The sequence below is a fragment of the Rhineura floridana genome, chromosome 8, assembly GCF_030035675.1.
Source record: "Rhineura floridana isolate rRhiFlo1 chromosome 8, rRhiFlo1.hap2, whole genome shotgun sequence".
NCBI classification, from domain to species: Eukaryota; Metazoa; Chordata; class Lepidosauria; order Squamata; family Rhineuridae; genus Rhineura; species Rhineura floridana.
In genome coordinates this window covers 70,164,748-70,185,527 of record NC_084487.1, presented here as the reverse complement: position 1 = coordinate 70,185,527, position 20,780 = coordinate 70,164,748, and the positions used below count along the sequence as shown (strand labels likewise).

The 20,780-nt window shown below is 41.6% G+C and overlaps 1 long non-coding RNA gene across 1 annotated transcript in view; it reads left to right on the top strand.

Moving 5' to 3' along the window:
* Nucleotides 1-12,658, top strand: part of LOC133389972 (uncharacterized) — a 53,501-nt gene extending 40,843 nt beyond the window's left edge. The window contains exon 2 of the long non-coding RNA XR_009764241.1: nt 10,759-12,658. This is a non-coding gene — a long non-coding RNA (uncharacterized LOC133389972). The remainder of the gene's footprint in view (nt 1-10,758) is intronic.
* Nucleotides 12,659-20,780: the final 8,122 nt, after the last annotated feature.

Below are 20,780 nucleotides of genomic sequence, written 5' to 3'. Positions count from 1 at the left end.
CAATAAAATAGTTCTGATTAAAAGAGAGAGATTGAGTTGACTGTCTGGCAAAGTGAGTTTCAGAACCACTGGCTGAGAACATAGTACCTACAAACAGTGCTTCCACTCACCAAAAAGATGAGTAAATAACCCCCAGTTGCTGGCTGCATTTGGACAGCTCCTGGAAAGTTTGGACTAAAACCCAGAGCAGATTCCACTGCTCCACTGACAGAGCCACCAGCCACTATCAACAATTCCTGCACTGACAACCTTTTTTTTTTTAACCAGGGCAAATATGGCTAAATTCCTGACTATGTTTCAAAACAGGTATACTGTAAGATGCTAAACATCTATTGCCACACTGAAAAAATGAGATTAACTATATACTGAGCAATAGGTGTTTGTAGGTATAAACTGAGATTCCAAAACTTCTCGAAAACAAATGTCTTGTTTTGTATTCTGTACTTGAAAACAAATGTCCAGATTTTTTTGTAATCTAGATTTATACAGCTGCCCATCAATAAATATTCTCTGGGCAGCTTACAACAAAACATTAAAAACAATATACAGTAATAATTAAAAACCAATAATAAACAATGAAAGAAAGCCAAAAAAAAAATCACCCTTCCATGCAGAGCACTAAGTAAATTACAGCCTGGATTTAAAATACAGTTTAAAAACCAGGGTGAATAAAAAGTCTTTGCACCCAGACCCACCCAAAATGATGAGGCAGACACAAGCATATGGGTTAAGAATGGGCAACATTTATTAATGCCAATTAACAAATTAAACCACATTAGACCAATTAAAGCAAATGATAGAAAATAAAAACTGGATTAAGCCAATCCTTGAGATTGAGATCTACAGAGGGGACCTGGATAATTTTAAAAGATCAGTACTGGCCCCTATAAATCTGAGAGCTACGGAACTTAATTCCATCAGCTCAGAATTTTGAGCGAGTAACCTTGGCTCTAGGCTGCAGAGTAGTGAACTAGCTATTCCGGGCCTTTCATTGCCAGCATGTTAACTGTGCCTAGGGAATCATGTCCATCTCACCCTCGACTCGAGCCTTGAGGCATTGAGTCTGTGATCTGGGCAGTCCTCAAGGAGGGCTCCTGTCCCCAGCATCTGGCCTTGAGGCTTTGATGGATAGGTCTGAGGAAGCCCCCTTTCACCTTCTAGAAGGCGCTTCAAGGTTCTCACCAAATTGTTTCCACTTATCCCCCTTTTCCCTAATCCCACACTGACCCTGCCACATAGGGGACCTAGCCCATGCTTAGGTCACCTCACCCCCCACCAGAGCCAAAGGTGATGCCTAATACCCCGCTGCAGATCCTCAAGGAATATGTTGTACCCTTCATCAGAGAGGTGTATTCCATCATCCCTGCACAAGTGCGGCAAAGAGTGTTAGATGTCTGGATTGGGGATGAACCCTCCCAACCAGCCAGCAAAGCCTGCCTCAAGGAAAAAGCTTTAACTAGCTTCTATGGGATCTTTTTTCCACTTAAAGGAAAGCAGAGTCAGGCACTTTTCTAAGATTTTTGAAGAGGTTGAAGGATTAACTTTGATTTTACTCAGTGGTTCCTCACTCCCAAAATTCCAAACTACAAATTGATTGCTGCTATATTACTGTAGGAGCGTGTAATGTATTGTATGCACTAAGAAAGTTAAGAGTGAACAATTAAGTCTACAATTTTTAATCATTGTAAGTTACTCAACTGACATTTCAGCTAAATGGTTGGTAAGGGTATTGTCACTAGGTGAGATTGAGATGGAAGGGATACTCTTGTTCATATTTTGAAATGCATTTGGCTTTCATTCCTATTACTAAAATGAGAATGAAAAAGAAAATGTAAAAAGCATGACCTTCTAACAATGATTATTAGCTTCCTTTATTTTAAGATATATTACATTCTATTCAATAAAATAAAAATGCATATATAGTGAGTCTTTGGTATTAAAAAACTGTATTTGAACGAAATCAATGAAATTAGTTATTAATCAGTTAAAACTAAAGGAAGTCAATCAGTTACTTAAACAACTTATAGTTGTACTATAGTCTACTTAAAACTTTTCAAAATTTAGCAGGGAGAGTATTGCAAGAAGATCCATTCATGTACACTAAATTTCACAATTTGCTGCTGAAAGGACTAGCAAAATCGTTCTTATGTCACCCTTCTCCCGTCACAGAATAATCTCTGTGATCAACCAACCTTGTTTACTGAAGTAAATTTGCTAGAAAATTACAATTGTCTTATATGTTCTGTGATGTTCAACAGGTCATTATGGAACATATAAACCAAATGCAGTATTATTTCTTCCACTGTATCTCTTATCACAAAGTAAGTGAAAATAGATATGCACCCTAGTTGTATGTACTAAGCTGAGAGGGGTTTCTTCATAGATGAGCGTGCATAGGACTGTATAGAGATTTTATTGTTAAATGCTATGCTGATGGATAAAGCATTAAGTGTGGTGTGTGCTAAAGCAGCAATTCATAGGATGCTTATCTTCAATATGTCCTGTTCCGCTCGCCCGCATGAAACCTGGGCAGGTGGAGCACAATTGTGGCTAAAGGGCGAAGCCGCAGCTGCCATTTGCAGAAAGGGCAGTGTCGCGCGTCACACATATGGCGCGCACAACATGCTGTGTAGAGGGGCAGAGCACCAGGGGGCTTATTTAAGCCCATGCCACAACCTCCTTCCTCTTTGCTAGCGGCGCCTACCTCACCCTCCCTCTTTTATGGTGTGATCTGGGTCGCTTCAGGGCCGAGTAGGAATTTTTATCCTGCCCAGCCTGGTTGGCAGGCAGGTTTTTTGCCTGCTGCACACTATGTGGGGGGTATCGGGTTAGGAGGTGTCATGGTTTTGGCTAATTTGGCAAGCTAAAATTTATGCCCTGAGTGGGGCAACTTTGAGGTTACGGATGCGGTAAGGTGCGGGAATGGAAGTAGGTAAGGACAGCTAGGTGGCCCCCTTAGGCACTTTTGGAGGTGACTGGTGGTTCCGGAGACCTGTCTCTTAGGGTTTTATGGCCTGAGGGCAGGATATGGGCTGCTTTTGAGGCCAACTGACCTCATCCACACAGAGTTGTATGGCCCCAGGGGGTGGTGATGTGAGAAGACCCCCCTACTCACCTACAAGTTGTGGCCAGGGCAAGGGGTAAGCAAAAGGGGCTTGCCCTTTGCCCCAGCAGGGGCTGGTCGCCTGAGAGCTGTAGGGCAAGCTGCTTGCCTATAGATAGTTCCCGCACCTAGGTTTTCATCTGCAGGTCACTTTAATGGGTTTCTTATAGTTTAATAAAGTGGCCCTTTCTTCAACCCAGAACTGCTGTTGTCTGTGTTTTATTTCGCCCATTGGCCACAATTATTTATAAGATTTCTTACCTGCTGTTCAGCATAAGGACGAAGGACACATTATAACAACATAATATACAGTTATAAAAATAGAAAAAAACATTACAACTTTAAAAAAAAATCACAAGTATTCCAAGTGAAACAGAACAGTATGTTCAATGTCAATGTGAAGTGTGATGCTAGCACTTCCAAAGCCAGCCATGGTGGTGCTGCTTCTTATATCTCATCTCCACCAGCGCCAGGATGGATTCCAAGGAACACAGTCCGGTTTCAGTTCTGGTGGAACTAATCATTGCCCATATCTCTGCTGATGAAACACAGAGCAAGAGCACTTAGTGCCCTTCTTACCAGCCTGTCCAAAGCAAAACTATGTTACATAAGCTGGACGTTGATATTTGTAACATAAATGCTAATCCCACTGTAGCTGGCTCTTAAAAAAATATTCACATTTGAATACACTGATAGCTGGTATAGCACAGTGGGGAGGAGAACCTGCCTGGGAGTCCAGAATCTGTGAGTTCAAATCCCCGCTCGTGTCTCCTGGGTGTAAAGGGCCAGCTAAAGATCATCCCCGCAGTGAGTAGCTCAGGGGTTACGTGCCCTGCCACCTATGCAGCTGTGGGCAAGCTGCATAGTCCCAAGGAGCCCAGTTGCTCCCCAGCTGGCAGTTGCAGACAAGGAAGGGGCTGGCTTGTGCAGCTGTGGCAAGCTGAGCATGCTCTAGCCAGCTGGGGAGGACTAGCCTCAGAGGGAGGCAATGGTAAACCCCCTCTGAATACCGCTTACCATGAAAACCCTATTCACACGGTAGCCATAAATTGGGATCAACTTGAAGGCAGTCCATTTCCATTTTCCATGCAAAAACAATGTCTAGGGTCCTCCCTCCTGCCCCATATGTTCCAACCAATTGTATTAATCAAAAAGAACATTTTTCCATTTCTGATGCAAGCTATTTTGTTAGGCAGATTTATTTGAGACCACTTGTGTATAGATCTCCAGTTGAGAATGGCACTCAACAAAGAGGCTCCACTATACAACATAGGCATATATCACTGGCACTTGACAAATGAGGCTGGAACTTGAAGGGGGAGCTTTTAAAGAAGACAGTTTCTGAAGACATCCTACTAATTGATAATTTAATTTGCTTGTGCTCAAGAGAGATTTTCATTAACCAGTCATTTTTTTATATAGGGCTTGTCACATTTTAAGCCAAAAACACTCCTGAAAAAAGATAGCTCATTCATCTTGCATAACTTTATTGACTTTAGTGCTGGGTTTGTCTCAAATGATGTGATTACACTCTTGGAAAGAATCATGGCACAGCTATCTTTCCTTCAAATATTAAACAGTGAATATAATACTATATCCTTATGGTACCATCTGTAGGAGAACTTCGGCAGTTAAGGTTTCTTCCAAAGGTTGGTTCACATGATCCTTTTGATATGCATGAACAGTGCTTGTGGGGACAGCATTGAATCTGTCGTGATCTTAAGCTTCTTATCACACTTAATGCACAGTAAAGTGACCTGACCATAGCAACAGTGCTTTCCAGCCTGCCACATATGAGGGGTGGGAGAGAGCACAAGAAAGCGGCTGAGCCAGTTGCACTGCCTTGTGTGACCCAGTTAATAGAAAGCAGGTGTCATTAGGCATGTTTAAGGCAGCCACACTGTAAGATGTAACCTTTACATGAAGGATGGTAACTAAACCACTTTATTGAAACCAACACACATTAGACATGAGAAAAGTCCACCAGAAATCTCTCTCTTCCATGGCCTCAGGAGGACCTAGTCTCTAAAACTCCTGAGTTTTGTGTAAAACCTGGACTGTAACTCTTCAGGAGATAGAATATGGACCAGATTCCCTTACATTACGCACACCTTTTCTTAGCTTCAGTTTCTGATTGCAGTAGCAACCAGACCATCCACTCAGCCTTTTGCTAAGCAAGATTGTATAGTCAGCAGTTAAACCAAGTAGGATTTTTTTTAAAAATAATCCATTCCTATATTGGCCATTCGAAAGGCCTTTTTTTTATATACCAACTCTGTGCTGTTGTACTGTTTGCATTCAGTACTTAGTTTCATTGAGTATTTAAGTATTTTATCATTTAACTAGGTCACAACTGACAGGTTCAATGCATAACAAATATGTTATGAGCATAGGAAGACAGGAGTGTTAGGAAGGCTCATCAATTTGACAGTGACCTGAAATGTAAGAACCTGTGGAATAGATGGAAAGATCTGTCCATTTTGATTCTGTCCATTTCTAATTTGTCCAGTCTTAAATAAAGTTCTGCAGCAATTTGTGATTTTTTTTAAAAAAAAACCTCATGCAGATTCTTCAACATTTTAATGCAAATTTCTCCTCCTAAACACATTTTATGCAGTTTTTAATGTGTATATTTTGCAAGCAATTTCTCCTAATATAATGCATTTCTGTATGTTAGTTTCACTAATATATTCATTTTTATGCATGTTTTCTCCTAATGTATGCATTTTTGTAAACTTTGGTTAGAGAACTGTATTGCAAACTTCAGATAAGTGCAAATTTTGAAGGATGGCTGTGTTTTGGTTCTCATATTGTTTTAGAAAGGGCCAGTTTGGTAAATTTGGCTGTAAATTTGAACCAAATCAAATTTCTCCCCCATGCCCCTAGTGATGAAATTGTGGTTGGTAGAGACATAGAACTGAAGAAGGGAGAAGTGAAGGAGAAATGAAATACAACTGAAAAGGAGAATGAGAGTTGAGAAGTAGTACTAGATTTGCTGTGTGTCTATACATGAGAACCTTTTTCTTATATGCTCAAACACGGAACTATCATTTTGAAGATCTTTAGTTGAGACAATGATGTGCCACAGAGGTTATTGCAATGGATGCAATTATTTTTGAAATGCCAATATTGCCCTGCTTACTTAAGGGAATTTTAGCAAGAACCACACAATTATTATGATTGAAGTATTTATTTACACAAAATGGCAGGCCATGAATAAAATGGCTTTGCAGCTTGAAGCACAGATACAGAAAAATAGAAGAGCAAGATGAAATTACACTGGCTACCCAAAAAGAACTTGTGTCAAGGTGACTGAGGTGACCCTTTTGGGAAAAGGTGGAGAAATTTCCTAGAAAGTGTAAATTTAGACTTGATCCAATTGTGAGGGAAGATGCTAGCTGGAAGATATCCTACTGCTACTTTCCATTTATCCATAATTAATTAATCCATGAATAAGGACATAAGGGAGAGTGTTGTTGCACTCAGGTCCTGCTTGTTGGCTTCCCATAGTCATCTGGTTGGTCTCTGTGAACGCCAAATGTTGGACTAGATGGGCCACTGGTCTGATCCATCCAGCTGTTCTTATTTTCTTATGACATAGAGGTGGATAGTTGCATTAGATACGGCAAAGGGTTCCAGGACTATTAGATTTCTGTCTTTATTAATGAATAACTTCAATAACTTACAGAGTTGCTGTACTGGGACTGCTTTATCTTACAGCTATGCTGGGATATGCTTTATCATAAGCCACAGTTGCTTATGATTCCTCTGATTCCTCACAATGGCACTGTGCATATTGCTCAGAGCAAAGCTAAAATATATACATAGTGCCAGGGCATGTGGAGAGTTCTTGGTAAAGGTAATGGCAAGAAAGAAGCAAGTAGGCAAGCAAGGCCTAGGTGTGGGAGACATGGAGGGGGAGCATAGATCTGAGTTGCTAGATCTACATGAGAGGAGGATTCTCCTAGTTGTGACTTGGCAAACCTAAGGCAACAAAGCCCAACAATGCGATGGGGGAAAGCTAAATTTCATGCCTTAGAATCATTTCTTTGCCTGCAGACTTCCAGTATAGCTAGCAGTTAATAAGAAGTCATGCAATTGTGATTTCAAGGACAGCATTTTCAGAGATTTGGCCTGTACTGGAGCAGCAGGTATAATGTGTCAATTAACATGCCACTCCACAGAGCTTTATTTCATGTATAGACTGCATCAGGATGAATTTCAATAGGTTCAATGAGGTTGCTGCAATTGAACCATCTCCGAGTCAGATGCAGGGGGTGTGTGTGTTAGAGTTTTGCACTAATTGGTTTTATCAAGCTTGTTCTTTCCCCTAATATTGCCTTATGTTTGTGAATGGTCAATGATATATTTTGTTTAATTCTTAGGGGGAAGCATATGTTCATGTTAATAGCAGCTATGTGCATTATGTGCTATTCTGTTTTATATACTGTTTTTATGTGCAACTGTGCTGCACAATTTGCATTGCCTGATTTCATGAAATGTACAGACCTGAACTTGCAAGATCTGAACAGGGTGGTTTATAACAGATGCTATTGGAGATTGCTGATTCATAGGGTCACCATAAGTCGTAATCGACTTGAAGGCACATAACAACATAGCAGCCCTTTAGTTAATGTTAAAATATGGATAACATTTGGAAAAGGAAGAAGGAAGGAAAACTGTAATAGTCATTTTAATTTTATTTATTTTTCAAATGTATGCTCCATATTGTGATCCAGCCAGGGCCCTTATACTCTTATACAGAGTACTTCTGATATTTAGAACCAGTTCAGGTGTTATGTCCATCCACCCAGAGCCAAACTACATAGTACAGCTAGGTACATTCCATGATGTTTTAGTGACTTCTTTTAATCCAAAGGAGTGATTTAAAGATGAGCAGAGGCAAACCATCCCATAGCAAAGGGGGGAGGGGGACAGATATTTAACACTTTCCTTGCTAGATGTATAGCCACTTAAATAATCTCAGATGCTTTTCTCTCCAAGGGAGAAAAGATATAGGGACCTTTTATCTTTTCTTTTACTGGTGGGAAAGGAATTTGGGGAGCCAATCTGAATAAACAAATGGTTGTCAAGGGAAGGTTTAAACATTTTCTCTCCCCACCACCAGTTTAGTTCTCCATTTAGCCCCTCTGGTTGTTTTGCATTTAAACAAAATCCGTCAAGAAAAGGAATCACAGAGATAGATGCAATGTATATTTTGGCCCCTATTATTGCAAATAATTGCTCGTGTAAGCAATGTATTCATGTGGACAGTGCAATGTGAAATAAGAATATACAGCAGGAACGTTTCTGATCAGGACATGATGGAGATGATGAAATCTACATTCACAGATGCTGAATAAGAGGTTACATCTTTTATGTATAATCTTTTCCCCACTGACATTGAATCACTAACATAAGTACTGATCATATTTTCAGTACTTATGGTGTTTATGATGTTTTAGAGTGTTTTTAGTGCTTTTGTTTGCTGCCCTGGGCTCCTACTTGGAGAAAGGTTGGATATAAATCTAATAAATAAATAATGAGCAGTTATTTGTGTTAGTAAGCTGACATATATTGTTGTAATTTATTATTATAATTCATAAAATAACATTTATTAAGTGTTGTATACAAACTGCTTGCTCACAGGCTTACAACCAAGAAGTCACAACACAAAAGGAAAGGGGGATCAGGAGGGATGAGAAAAACAAGCAAATTCAAGCACCTTAATGTTACGCAATTGTTCTTATAATAACTGGTTGGAATTGACTCAGTCCAGGGAAGGGAGGGCCAAAACAGCAACTCATCTTTCCAATGAGCTGATGGCATGGTCCCTGTTCCCTTATCTACTGTAGCTGAGTGGAATGCCAGAGGGAGAGGGAAAGGCCAAATAGCAGCAGTTCTCCCAACTGAGCCAATGGAATGGCCCTACCATTCCATCTTTCCCCTATCTGCTGTAGCCAGATGGATTTCAGCTAAAAGACAGCAGTTGAGGGACAGGCAAATAGTAGGTGATCTCTCAGCCAAGTTGATGGAGTGGGACCTGCTTGGCCATCTTTCCCTCTGTTGCAGCCAGGTGGAATGGCTGCTGACAGATGACAGTTGAGGGGGAGCCAAGTGGCAGCTGGAGTTCATATTACATTTGGAGAACTTGACATCCTTTCTTAATGTTTTATCAACATTGTTGTAATGTGCCTTCAAGTAAATTACAACTTATGGCGACCCTATGAATCAGCGACCTCCAAGAGCATCTGTCATAAACCACCCTGTTCAGATCTTGTAAGTTCAGGTCCATAGCTTCCTTTATGAAATCGGTCCACCTCTTGTTTGGTCTTCCTCTTTTTCTACTCCCTTCTGTTTTTCCCAGCATTGTTGTCTTTTCTAGTGACTCACGTCTTCTCATTGTGTGCCCAAAGTATGATAACCTCAGTTTCATCATTTTAGCTTCTAGTGATAGTTCTGGTTTAATTTGTTCTAACACCCAATTATTTGTCTTTTTCGCAGTCCATGGTATGCACAAAGCAACCGTAGTATCAGCATTAGCCTTTTTGAAAGGCAGTGGCCTACCAGATGCCTGTGGGAAGCACACACAGTATAACATCATTCTCCCCTCCTACAGTTTCCAGCAACTGGTATTCAGAAACATACTACCTCCAACTGTGGAGGCAGAGCATAGCCATCATGCCTAGTAGTCATTGATTGCTTTATCCTCCATGAATTTGTCTAATCCTCTTTTAATGCCATCCAATTTGGTAGTCATCATTGCCTCTTGTGGGAGTGAATTCCATAGTTTAACTATGCACTGCTTGAATTAGTACTTTCTTTTGTCTGCTCTGAATCTTTCAACATTCAGCTTCACTGGATATCCCAAAGTTCTAGTGTTATGAGAGAGGGAGAAAAAATTTCTCTACCCACTTTCTCCACTCCACACAAATTTTATACATCTCTGTCATGTGTCCTCTTACTTTTCTATAAACTAAAACGCCCTAAATGTTGTAGCTTTTCCTCACAGGGGAGTTGCTCTATGCCCTTGATTATTTTGGTTACCCTTTTCTGAACCTTTTCCATCCCTACAATATCTTTTGTGAGATGAAGCAACCAGATGTGTAAGTAGTACTTCAAATATGGTAGCACCATAGATTTGCATAAGGGCATGATGGTATTGGCGGTTTTTATTCTCAGTTCCTTTCCTAATGATCCTTGCATGGAATTTATCTTTTTCACAGCTGCTGTACATTGGGTCAGCATTTTCATTGCACTATCCACTATGACCCCAAGGTTTTGTTCTTGGTCAGACACCGCCAATTCAGATCCTGTGGATGTATATGTGTAATTAAGGGGGAGGTTTGCCTCAATATGCAATTGTTTACACTTGTTTAAGTTGAATTGCATTTGCCATTTTTCTGCCCATTCTTTTAGTCTGGAGTGATGCTTTTGAAGCTCTTCACAATCCTTTTTTTTTTTTTAACCACCCTGAACAATTTAGTATCATCAGCAAACCTGGCTACCTGGTTGTGCAAGATCATTTATGAACAAGTTAAAAATGTCCCAGGCTGGAGGCAGGAATGAGTGCATAATTAAATCTTACTACCATCCACTGATGCTCAGCCATAATAACTCAACTCAGGCCATTTTTTTACCCTCTTTTTCTCCAGACAGTCTCCAGGGCCAGAAATAAGCCTGGCTAGGGGCAGGATACAACTGAATGATGATGAAGAATCTGTGGACTTTCTGTCACCTATTCTTCCCTGAAGATGCAAACGTGAAGTGAAGAAAAAGAAGCAAAGCAAGCCATAACATTATAGAGGCAGTGGTGGAGCCAGCAACAGCACCTTCCTTCCTGGGGTGGCTGCGGTGGGTCCATGGTGAACACCTGAAAGACCTCACAGTGTCTCCCCAGTAAAGCAGCGGTGGTGGTGGTCCCTGGGCCCGGCAGCCATTTCATCTCATCCAGGACCCATTTGTCTAGGACTAGGGCTTGGGCGGCAGCAGCGGGGCAGGATGACGAGTCAACCCAGATGGTCGCGGTTGGGAGCTGGTTGGTGTTGATGAAGAAGATGACTGGAAAAGGTGGTGCATTGGGGCGACTGGAATGTGACCGTGTACGCCACACCCTGGATGGAGGAACCGAGACATCTCACCACGGAAGCCTGAATAGCAGACAGTTTTTGGACCCCATTTTCCTTGGTCACATTAGCGCTGTCGATGGATGCTAAATCCCCATCACCTGCCTGGTTTATCAGAGCTCAGAATATCAGCTGGAAACACATTCTTCCTGAGGCCCCTGCAAGGAATTCCAGTGTTTGAACCTTTTGCACTTGGGTCCATTGTGGCCTACTTTGGCTTTTAGACTGTGTTTATGTATATGGATATTGTTCCTGTATTTTGCTTTGTAAATTAATTTGATTTTTTTTATTGTACCTTGAGTATTCTATTGCAAACCGCTTTGAGATCTTTCAGATAGTAAGCAGTCTATAAATGGAAATATAAATAAATAAATAAAATAAAAGAGAGAGGGCAGTCACAGGTAGCAGGACTGAAGAAAAAGCAGCAAGCTGGGCAACTGAAGACCCCTTTCCAAGTGGAAATGAAGTGCTGTAAGGAGGGATCAGTATTGAAGAGACTGTGAAAAATGCTCATATTCACAGAGAGAGTTTCACAAAAGATCTGGTGTAAACATATGGCACACACACAAAAACATGAAGTCAAAGTAATAACAAAATTCAAGGAGGATGTGGGCTGGGGAGTTGGGTTTTTTAATGAGACTATGAGTTTGGTCAACAGGCTACTATGCAAGGCAACAGTAGTAAAACAGTGCCTTGAAGAAAATACTTGTCAGAAATGCTGCTGATATAAATTGCCTGGAGATGAATGCACAAAGGGTGCCCTTAGAGACTCCTTATATTAGTTCATTGCAAAAGGATGTTTCTCTCTACATCTTCACCCAAGCACATCTCAAGCTTATTAATTCTGAAAAACAGATAGACTCTTCTGTAAATGTTATCATCGTTGAGTGGCAGGCTGCAAAAAGTCCTTTCTCTTCTTTTTTTATGAAACAATATTCCTTAAGCCATTTCTAAGGTGGCAAAGACTCCTCAACACCCAAAAAGCAATCTCTCTATCCATTTTTCAGGGACTGCTTTATTGGTGTGTTAAGTAATTCTGGTAGCTCTTGCTCCTTCTCAATGTTTTTTAAATGACATTTTACTGCACTTTCCCCCCCGAAGAAATAATGGGTGATATCCATCATTAGTCATACTCTGGGTAGACCTGTTGAAATCAATGAATTTAAGTAGCTCAAGTCCATTGGTGTCAGTGGATGTACCCTGAGGACAATTTTGTTGGATAACACCCATATAACTAAATCAAATGAAGTGAATGAAAACTTAAATCCAGAAGACCTTAATACAGGTAATTAAAACAGATAATGACAAGATTAACAATCTGACAAAAATGATACAGAAAATAAGCCCTTCCAAAAAAAGATATGTGCTTATTTGAGAAATGCTGTACTGCAGAATTGTCGATATAAGAAATAAACCTTCTCTCAATAAATGAGTCTGATTGTGTTTATCCATCAGACACATGTACTTGTTCAGTCAATTCATTCATGAATCCTGTATCATCATGTATACAGATTACTTTTCATTTTATGAGCAATTACTGAATGTGCTGCCAACAAAAACAAAGTCCTTGTAAGGCAAGTCTTTACGAACTTCACCAAAAATTCTAACAGTTCAGAATTAAATCATAATGTATATTTTTACTTATTTCAGCATAAATCTGTGTTCAAAACCTTTTTCAATATCATAATTCCACCATGTATAACAGGGAAGGGGAATGTGTGTGTGACTCACAAGATGATGCTGGATTCCAACTCGTATCAGCCCCAACCAATATGGTTAATGGTCAGGGTTTATGGCAGTCATAGTCCACTGGCCTCTGGAAGTCCACATGTTTCACACCCTGATTTATGACCTCTCCAGAATGCAGACTTTTTATACATGCAGTGAAATTCTAGATACCCCCTAAGAACTAGTGTGACTGAATTTTCTTGCCTCTTATCTTCCCAGGATTGACATTTTAGCATGTCCCTTAAGCTATAGCAGCAACTGGAGATTGACTATATATGAAGTGAAGCCTGCTACATTCTTAATCCATGCTTTTAAGGGCCTAGATCTAATAATAAATAATAAATAAAATTTTATTTATGAGTCGCCTGTCTGGCTGAATTAATGGCCACTCTAGGCGACGTACATCAATACAATAAAATACAATATAAAACAATGAGGGCCACAATCAATAATTAGACTAAACACTACAATTCTGATTAATAACAGTGTTAAAAGCTAACTCACCCCAGAGATCCCATAGGCCTGCCTGAACAGCCAGGTCTTCAAGGCTCGGCGGAAACCTATCAGGGAGGGGGCATGGCAAAGGTTGAAAGGAAGGGAATTCCAGAGGGTGGGGGGCACAATCGAGAATGCCCTCTCTCTAGTCCGCACCAGCCTCGCTATTTTAACTGGCGGAACTGAGAGAAGGTCTTGTGTGGCTGATCTCGTCAGGCGGCATAATTGGTGATGCTGGAGGCGCTCCTTCAGATAAACTGGGCCGAAACCGTATAGGGCTTTATAGGTCAACACCAACACCTTGAATTGGGCCCGGCAAACAACTAGTAGCCAGTGTAGATCTACTAACACCGGGGTGATATGATCACGGCGACGGCTGTTCTTAATCAATCGTGCCGCCGCATTCTGTATCAGTTGTAATTTCCGGACCATATTCAAGGGTAACCGCACGTAGAGCGCATTACAGTAGTCTAAGCGGGAGGAGACCAGGGCATGTATCACCCGTGGGAGCAGATGGACAGGAAGGTAGGGTTGCAGCCTCCTTATCAGATGTAATTGATACCAAGCCGCCCGGCTCACTGCTGAAACCTGAGCCTCCATGGACAGTTGGGAGTCAAGAATGACCCCGAGGCTGCAGATCTGGGCTTTCAGGGGTAATCTTACCCCATTAAACACCAGGTCTATTTCTCCTAACCTTCTCTTGTCTCCCACGAGCAACACCTTGGTCTTATCGGGGTTTAGTTTCAGCCTATTCCTTCCCATCCATCCACTTACAGATTCCAGGCACTTGGACATGGTGTCCACAGCCAACTCTGGTGAGGACTTAAATGAGAGATAGAGCTGAGTGTCATCCGCATATTGGTGGCACTGCAGCCCAAATCTCCTGATGATAGCTCCCAGCGGCTTTACATAGATGTTGAATAGCATGGGGGAGAGGATAGAACCCTGTGGCACTCCACAATTGAGAGGCCAAGGGTCTGAAACCTCACCCCCCAATGCCACCCATTGATGTCTGTCTGAGAGATAGGAATGGAGCCATCGTAAAACGGTGCCTCCTATTCCCAATCCCACCTGGCGATCTAAAAGGATACCGTGGTTGGCGGTATCGAAAGCTGCTGAGAGATCGAGGAGGACGAGGAAGGTATATTCTCCCCTATCCAACGCCCTCCTCATATCATCCACCAGGGCGACCAAGGCTGTTTCAGTTCCATGTCCAGTCCTGAAGCCCGATTGGAATGGATCTAAATAATCTGCTTCATCCAAGTGTGTCTGTAACTGTTTGGCCACCACGTGCTCAATCACCTTGCCCAAGAATGGTAAATTAGAGACTGGGCGGAAGTTATTTAACTCTTGGGGATCCAAGGAAGACTTTTTCAAGATGGGCTTTATTACTGCTTCCTTGAGGGCTGATGGCATTACACCCTCTTCCAAGGATGCATTTACCACTGCCTTGATCCCTTCGCTCAGTCTCTCTTTACAGCTCATAATGAGCCATGAAGGGCAAGGATCCAACAGACAGGTGGTTGGCTTCACAGTAGAGAGCACCTTGTCCACGTCCTCTAAGGTACTCCAACAGCATTTCTCAATCCCCAGTTTAACTAGTATATTTATGGTGGAATATGCCACTTACTGTATATATGCTTAGAGTTATCCTTGCTACATACAAAACAATGGGAGTGTTTTGAGGACATAAGCAGGTATATAAGATTGCTGCATAATTTCTCTTCTGGACTGCTTTTTTCAACCTGCTTTGGAGAATTTTGTTTATTTTTTTGGCAAACACAATGAATTCCAGCTGTGACTTTGAGGTCACTTGGCTGACAAATTGCCATTCTAACCTATATGAAATGCCAATGAGCATCACACCAATTTACTGACTAAAAGGCAAAGGAACAGATTTATTTCCTAACACAATTAGCAATTTTAGCATGTATTTGTCTTCACCTACACAAATTCACCAGCCATCTCATACTGTTTCAGGATAAAATATCACATCTGTATGCATGAGCAATATTCACCAAAAAAAATCAAATTTGAAGGTATCGCAGAATGTATCAAGAGAGGAAAATCACACTTTTTTTAAAAAAAAATCCACACTAAAGGAATAGCAAGAAATCCAACAGCCACAACAGGAAAAAGACAACATATTCAAATAAGTGTTATTGGATGAATAGTAGAAGAAGCCTTTCAGAACCTAGGAAGCCAAGGATTACAGCCAGCAGAGCTTGGAAGTAACTCGTTATTTTTAACGAGTTACTTTTAATTCGTTACAATTTTAATTAACGAGTGGGTAATTCCATTACATTTGGCAAGTAACAGAACGAATAGTAATTTCCCTACTTTTCAGCTGCAACTTTAACGTTTCCACGTTAGGTTGGACGTTACTTGGGGGCGGGAACAAGGGGAAGTCAGCTCCTGGCTATGATTGGTTAACACAAGACATGTGCCTCACACTGATTGGACCTCTGCGCAGACTGTCTCTTCCCTCGTGATCTGTGTTAGGAGGCACGAGGGAAGAGGTTGAATAGGCAGGGGGAGCCTGCTAGCGTCTGACTCTGAGAGGAAAAAATGGATGCCGGAGGAAAAAGCCAGGGCACAGACAACAACGGAGGAGAAGGCTGCAGCAGAATGGCGAAGAGCTGTGGAGGTGAGTGATGATGATTTGTGTGTGTGTGTGTGCCCCTGTGTGTGTGTTTTGGCTGGAGTCTCTGGTTTTGGGGGGGGCTCTGGCTCTCTGGCTACCACCCCTTACTCTCTGGACTCTCCGCTTCAATTTAAAAAAAAATAAGTTTCTAGATGGTCTAATTCCCGAGATATACACAAAACGTAACCCCCCCCCGCTTTTTTAAAAACAGATTCATGCTCTAGCTACAACTGCCATCAGCCCAATCCAGTGGTCATGCTGGCTGGGGCTGATGGGAGTTGTAGTTTAAAGTAACTTTTCAAAGCTCTGGCTGCAACCTCGCCCTTTTATGATTGTGAGTAAACTGCAGACTTGTGTTTGTGTTGTAAATCTCTCTCCCTCCAACCCTATTTTTAAAGAAATTAGGCAGGGTTTATCACAGTTTTTATTATGTAGGAAACTAATACTCATTTTTTTAAAAAATGAATGAAGTTTATTTATTTATTTTTATTATTTTATTTATATCCCACCCTTCCTCCCAGTAGGAGCCCAGGGCAGCAAACAAAAGCACTAAAAACACTTTAAAAATCATAAAAACAGACTTTAAAATATATTAAAACAAAACATCTTTAAAAACATTTTTAAAAGCTTTAAAAACATTTTTTTAAGAAAAAGTTTAAAAACATATTAAAAAGCAATTTCAACACAGACGCAGACTGGGATAAGGTTTCAACTTAAAGGACTTGTTAAAAGAACAAGTCCCTTATCACTTGAGGCTGCAGTTTTCCCTGGTTCAGTAAGCCCCATTGAATACATTGGGACTTGCTTCTGAGTAAACAAACATAGGATTGCACTATAAATATCTTTACAGGTTATATAAATAAACATATTTGATAGTCATGCTTATATAAATATATTCATAGAATCATAGAATAGTAGAGTTGGAAGGGGCCTATAAGGCCATCAAGTCCAACCCCCTGCGCAATGCAGGAATCTAAATCAAAGCATTCCCAACAGATGGCTGTCCAGCTGCCTCTTGAATGCCTCCAGTGTCGGAGATCCCACTACCTCTCTAGTAATTAGTTCCATTGTTGTATGGCTCTAACAGTTAGGAAGCTTTTCCTGATGTCCAGTCGAAATCTGGCTTCTTGCAACTTGAGCCCATTATTCTGTGTCCTGCACTCTGGGATCATTGAGAAGAGATCCCGGTCCTCCTCTGTGTGGCAACCTTTCAAGTACTTGAAGAGTGCTATCATATCTCCCCTCAGTCTTCTCTTCTCCAGCTTAAATATGCGCAGTTCCTTCAGTCTCTCCTCATAGTGCGTTGTTTCCAGTCCCCTGATCATCCTTGTTGCCCTCTTTTGAACCTGTTCCAGTTTGTCTGCATCCTTCTTGAAGTGCAGAGACCAGAACTGGACACAGCACTCAAGATAAGGCCTAACCAGTGCTGAATAGAGGGGAACTAATACTTCACATGATTTGGAAACTATACTTCTGTTAATGCAGCCTGATATAGCATTTGCGTTTTTTGCAGCCACATCACACTGTTGGCTCATATTCAGCTTGTGATCAACAACAATTCCAAGATCCTTCTTGCATGTCGTACTGCTGAGCCAAGTATCCCCCATCTTATAACTGCATTTGGTTTCTTTTTCCTAAGTGTAGAACTTTTACTTCCACCCAGTTTTTTCATGCTGTGTCCCTATAAGTATCCAATTGCATACTATGGTTGTACAATACTTCCTTTACATTTTAAGTATGCCTTGGGGTAGTCATGGTTCTCCATTGTTTTCATCCTGAGGGGCAGATAGGCTGAGAAATGGTGAGTAGCCCATGGTCACCCACTACACATTATAGCTTATTTTCATTTTGAAAAATTAATTAAAACAATTTACATGCAGGCAAAATTTATTAAGCGGATTCACACAATATGTGTAAAGCACATCCAACTCACATTTAAAGTGCATGACTTCCCCTAAAGAATTCTGGGAAGTGTCATTTCCCCCTCACAGTTATAGTTCTCACCACTCTTAACAAACTGCAGTTCCCATGATTCTGTGGTGGGATTCATGTACTTCAAATGGGTGTTGAATGTGCTTTAAAGGAATGGTGTGGATCTGCCCTAGGTATGATGTTCATTCAAGAGTGAATTGAAAAGAACAATTTTAAAAGATACTTCTTACTCTTACTCATTTTTCAGACCTCTTTCTGAAGTAAAGGGTCAAATCTGTAAAAACATTTGGAGCAGCCACATTAAAAGATAAGGGCAGGGTATTCCAGGCAGGGGGTTGCCAACCCTGCTTGGATATGGATGTCTTTGCAGAAGAACCCTAGTCAAGGTTTACCAACAGCACAGTCCAAACTATATCTACTTAGAAGTCAGTCCTGTTGAGTTCTATGGGGCTTAATCCCTTAGTAAGTGTGTTTAGAATTGCAGCCTTCAGGAGCCTCCATCTTTACTCCCCAAAGCTCCCATCTAACATCTCCACAACACTAGGCTCCTTTGTCTCTGCTGTGGCCTTCTGGTGACTGCCCTAGCCTGAAGGCACTTAACCCTTCTTGCTGAAAGCAAGTAGGCTAGATTAAATGTTCCCTACCCAGGCTCATATATATAAAATATAAACGGCATTTTGTCAAAAGTATTTTTGTCTACATTTTATACCTCATCCTTGGTTTTCCAAGCTTGGCATGGAATGCTTCTCATACAGAATTAATTTGAAATGCTGCATATTTATTATCATAATCATCATATTCAAAATAAAAATATATATGTACCGCCTTCAAGTTGATTCCAACTTATGGTGACCCTATGAATAGGGTTTTCATGAGGCTGAGAGGCAGTGACTGGCCCAAGGTCACTCAGTGAGCTTCATGGCTATATGGGGATTTGAGCCCTAGTCTCATTTTGTTCTCACAACAACCCTGTGAGATAGTAGGTTAGACTGGCCCAGGCAGGGTTATTTAGTGAGCAAAAATGATGCAAATAGGATCTCTTTTAATTGTGCTATCGACCTGCTTACTTCCACTCTGACTGGGGGATCTTGCAGCATGGGGAAGAGATGGGGGCACATCACAGCTGAAGTTCACCCATATAGGAGCATTATCTCTTGTTTATTACAGAGACGCCTGTTGCAGGTTTTGCTGCTGAGAGCAGCAGTCAGTTAGTGCGGCCACTTGAGTCACAGCTTGTTGATCCTGAGGAGGCAAAACTAGAAAGTGAGGTTCAGAAAGGAGGCCCTGTGCATGAGGAGGAGGAGGGCATGAAGCAGTGCCAGTTGCCCACAGCCACATCTGCAGAACAGCAAGTACCATGGGTTGGCTTTGAGAAAGCTTGTACATTTGTGAGCCAGAGTGGGAAAAATGTTGTTGTACGATGCAATTACTGCCTTCCAAGGATCAAAAATCTGAGATCAGCTGTTTCCTCCTCATCCAATGTGAAGAAACATTTTGAGGTAAGCCTTTGTCATGCTGGTCCTCAAAGAGTGTCCATTGTCTATTTATGTTTAAATTGTGAAGTTCCTCTTCCATTTTTTCTTGGATTCATGCTTTGTTCTTCTTCCTCAGAGGGCACACCCTGAGAAGCTGAGAGCAATTGAAGAAGCAATAAAGGCAAGGAGACGTGGCCTTCCTGAACCAATGCATGACACCCCTCCTCCCAAAATGCTGAAGCAGCAGCAGACAACCCTTGAGAGGTGGGGATCTGTCAGGGAGCCTGTCACCCAGAGCAATCTCGACAGGAGAATCATTGATTTCATTGTAGAGGAGACATTACCACTTCAGACTGTGGACAAACCATCATTCATTAATCTGGTTCGCAATGGACTCCCCAAAGATCTCACCATCATATGTGCCAAGTCTCTGAGAGACAGAATTGAGAAGAGAGCATGCCACATGAGAGAAACTCTCGCAAACTGAATGGGTGCTGTGGCATATATAGCAACCACTGCAGATTGTTGGACCAATGGCAAGAAGAGTTACTTTGGGGTAACAGCCCACTGGATCAACCCAACTACCCTGAAACGTGAGGTCGGGGCCTTGGCTTGTAAGCGGCTGAAGGGGTGCCATACATACGATGTCCTTTCAAAAGCACTGCATGATGTACATGTGCAGGACAGGATCCACAACAAAGTTATGTGCACTACTACAGACAATGGCTCCAACTTTGTGAAAGCGTTCAGAGTTTTCATGGCCAAAGAACCAGTGGAAGCTGCAGGCACCAGTGACGATGATGGTGATAACCAAGAGGAGGAGGAGGCTGAGGTGGAGTTTGTGCCTATCTGTGAGATCCTGGACACAGGATCTGAGGCAGAGGAAGAAGCTGAAGACTCAGGAGAGGATTTTGTTTTACCACCACACCAGAGATGTGCTAGCCACACCCTCAACCTTGTGGCAACACAAGACATAGAGGCCATGCTTTCTGACTCCTCCAAAAGTAGTCTTCTTGGTCCTTTCAAGAAACAGTTTCGTTCCTTGATGGGAAAGTGCAGCAAGTTGTGGTCCAAGCAGAACCAGTCAGCCCAGATTGCTGAGTATATCCATGCGCAATGTGGTGTGTATCTGAAGGTACCGAATAAGACCAGGTGGAATTCCACCTTTGATGCGTTGAAGCAACTACATGAGCTCCTGTCAACTGTGCCACTAAAAATGCACGCCATAATGGACCGCTGCTCCTTGTCCAGGATCACAGCTGCTGAGATTGAAGTGG